Source organism: Sylvia atricapilla, chromosome 13 (assembly GCF_009819655.1).
Source record: "Sylvia atricapilla isolate bSylAtr1 chromosome 13, bSylAtr1.pri, whole genome shotgun sequence".
NCBI classification, from domain to species: Eukaryota; Metazoa; Chordata; class Aves; order Passeriformes; family Sylviidae; genus Sylvia; species Sylvia atricapilla.
This window is the reverse complement of record NC_089152.1, coordinates 838,036-841,907: the sequence shown is the minus strand read 5'-3', so window position 1 is coordinate 841,907 and position 3,872 is coordinate 838,036.

The following is a 3,872-nucleotide window of genomic DNA, read 5'->3' as shown; positions in this document are numbered from 1 at the left end:
GACAACTGCCCAAAGTGGCTCCAAAGTGACTTTTCTTCTCTTGCTCTGGGTCAGGGCCCTGCCCCAGCAGAGCTCAGATTTGGCAGCACCAGAGCCTTTTCCAAGGAGTATTTGGGATGTTCCCCCCCTACAGCTGCAGGGACTGAGCACAGGCTCCCCCCAGCAGCCTCCAGTGCTGGCTGAGGTTTGTTCAGCTGGCCTCATACAAAGAAAGTCAAGAACCCAATTAGAATGGATTAAAATACCCCTCAAGCTCCCCAGCAGTCAGTGAGTGTTTCCAAAGGCACAGGAGTGCTTTAAGAACAGATTGGTTGATTTGTTCCACGTAATTTAACTTCTCAATGTGTCTCTGGAGTCCCCATCCACTGCACTGGAGATACTGCAAAGGTGACCGGGGCAGGTTTTGTTCCTCCCCAAATCCCACCTAACCCTGCCCTCTGGCCCCATGGTGTGTCCTTGTCCCTCCTCTGGCTGTGGAGTCACTCCAGGGAATCTCCAGAGCCCACTCCCTGCATCCTCTTCCTCAGGCCTGTTTATGTCCTCACTCAGAAGAGGAAAAAGCAAAAGGCAGACTGCCAGAATTCTTCAAAGCTGCCCAAAGTATTGGGTTTTTGCACGCTGCCCTCTCTCCAGGTGAAGCTGAAGGGCCAGGAGAATCCTGCCAGCCTTTCCCCAGGTGCTGCTCTCCCTCCCCACACCCTCCTGCAAGGCTCTGCTGCTTGCCAAGGAACTCCCTCCCATCCCAGCCAGCCCCTGCTCCTTTTCCACCTCGCAGCAGGAGTGGGATGTGAGGGACGTCAGAGACACAGGAGCAGGGGATTTCCGTGGATTTTGTGTCAGGAGCACACGGGAACAGCCCAGCTCCCTCCCACTCCGTGTGTGTGAGGAGGATTCAGCACCTCCAAAACCTCCCCCAGCTGGAGGGTGGCAGCCTGAGGAGCCGAGATCCACACATGGAGCTGCCTTTGATCCGCATCCCGGGGGATTTCACAGCCCCACGGAGCTGCAGCTCAGAGCAGCTGCTGACAGCCCAGGGGAGAGATGGGGCCGTTCCCTCCCAGGCAAGGGAAACACGGAGAGCAGCCCTGGGAATTCCAGGAAAACACGGAGAGCAGCCCTGGGAAGGCCACAGTCCCTGCTGGAACTCCTGGCTCCTGTAAAATCGGCTGCTGAAGGCCCTGCAGATCTGCTGCACCTGAACTGTGCAGCCAAACCCTTCCCTGCAACGCCCCATTTCTCCCTCCAGCACCCAGAGGTGCTGCCTGGGCTGGGCTGGAGCTCTTTCCAACACCAGCAGGAGAAATGCCTCCTGAATGTCCAACGTGTGTCCCTCCTCTGAGCGGGATCTGAGATCCTGCAGCACTTCTCACTTGTTTGTCCACTGGGGCAGAAGTCAAAACCTCCCAAAGCCCAAACTCCAGCGAGTTGTACAGTGAGACAAGGGCCAGCAGAGGTGTCTCTGAACTCCCACTGATCCTTATCCCCGTCCTGATCCTCCTCAGACGGATCCCATCTCCCCCTGAAATTCCTCATTACATTAGAAAACTGGAACTTGATGCCCTGCTGAGAATTTTTAAATCTTCTCCACCGTATTCTTGAAGTATATAAGCAAAACCCCCCCCTCACTTAATGAAGTGTAAAACTAATTATTATGAAATAAAACTAGCTGTTCACCGAGTGGAAAACCAGCCCATTTCCATGTCCTATTTTCCTCTGCAGCGTATTCCCTCCCCTGCTCTGCAAATGTAAAAATAAATATCCCTGCCGGCGTCGTGCTGCCTCGGAGGCTGCAGCCCACCAATGGAAACCTGCACAGTTTAATGGCCCTTAAACGCTCAACATCTTTTTCCCTTCCTGTAAAATCCATCTGACCTAATGGCTGTGACAATTACGTGTATGGCCTTCCTATTAAAAGGCAATTTTCTGAGTTGGCAGAGCAACGCAGGCACGAGATGACAAAAGAGTGAACTCCAATTCCCAGCCAGCTCCTCCAGACAAAAAGGCAGAATTCCCTTTCCAGGGAGCTGCTCCTGACAGAACCCGGTGCCAAGAGCAGCTCCAGGCTCCATTACCTCGTTAATGTGGCACTGCTGCTGCTCCAGGGGACACTGGGGCCTCTCTGGTGGCTTTTGACATCCTGGTGACCTCCCCTCACTCCTGGGGAACCTTCCCCAGGGAGGGGACAGTGCTGTGGTGTGCCCTGTTCACTCCATGAGCCAGGATCCACACACCCCACACCTGCTAAAGCTCAACACCCCACTGGGATTTCTTTTAAAAAAAAATCGACCACCATCACCACAAAAAAAAGGGAAGAAACCGTTTTATTGGTGTTGTAAGAGGGGAGAGATTTAGAAAATAAAAACAGACCTAGAACTCCCAGGATAAGGAAACACAGTATCAAAATAGGCCAGTTAGTACAACAAAACAAATCCTCTTTAATAAGTTTCAAGTAATGCAAATCGTAAAAGAATTTGGCTAAAAAGTAACTCTTTACTCTGAGATGTTTTCTGTAATAGTCCTCTAAGAAACTAAAGGGAAAGCAGCAGCAGATCCGTTTTACTACAGACACCGATTTAGTAAATATATTAAGGGTATTTCTATATAAAAACTGCCCTGCACATCCACCACTGTCTGCAGCCTCCTCAGTCCTACAAGACTCTGCCCAAAAGGGGGGTAAACACTGGAAAAACAGGAGCCCAGGGCCTGGAGGGGCAGCTGGAGGAGCCCAAAGAACACCAAACGGGGAACTCTGACTCCAGCCCTCATTTTTTAGGAATATGGAGAGGAAGTTTGGCTTTTCTGCATCAGGATGCCACATTCCCCCTCGGTGGTTATCAGCAAAGGCTTTTAAGATGTGGACTGAGGTCAGCACTCACCGGTGCCCAATTTAAACAGCCCCTGTCATTAACAGGCTCATTTTTCAAAGACTTCCCTTGAACAGTAACAAATTTCATGGGTTTGTTGGGTTTGGGTTTTTTTTTTTTTTTTTTCATAAAACTTCTTTATGGAAACCACCCTTCAGTTAAAAAAACATGAAGCCCTGTTTCACGGGGAGACTGCAGCAATTAAAACTTCTCCTTTCATTAATCCTCACTAGTGACATCTTCCCCCATAAATGAGATTAAAGCACGTCGTTTACAGCTCAGACTTTGGAAACCCAGCGCCTGAACTGCCTCAAGGAGCTGCTCAGCCCCACCCTGAGGAGGAAGGCAACTGCAGCAGGACCCTGGCACTGGGATCCAGCTGCTGCTCCCCAAACCAGGCCACTCCAGCCCCCTCTTCCAGCCTGCAGGACCAGGATTGGAGCACTCAGGAGCAGTTTGGGGGGAGTGTTAGTGTTTGGATGGAAAAAAAACCTGATTTTTTTCAGTCCTGTAGAAGCAAAGGCACTAAATCTTAAGCTTATATATTAAATAAAGGCTGTAACTTGGCCAGCCAAGTTACAAGAGACACTGAAACTCCTTCCTGTGTGTGTCACAGCACATCCTGCTCAGCCAGTGTGACAAATGAGCCACTTTCTCTTCATCATTAAGGGACATGCACAGCTACAACACTCAGCCACGCTCCTCTGCACAGTTTATTTTTAACCATCCCACGAGAGTTCAAGTTCAAGGATCAACTGGAGCTTCTGGCTACAGGTCCTGCTTTAATAAGTGGTCAATCAGACATCAAAACCATTTAACCTCCGTGTCATCATTTTGACAGTCTTAAAAGATGCTTCTATACCTTTTTCCCTAACTCAGGACAAAAGTGTCAGGCCTGAACCGCCCCAGCCCTGCTTTAGTGTTTCACGAGAAGAAAATGCTTTGCTCTGAGAGGCGTTTGGCACTGGCAGGTCGTGCCTGCAGCTTTGTCAGCGTCACCCAGCTCAG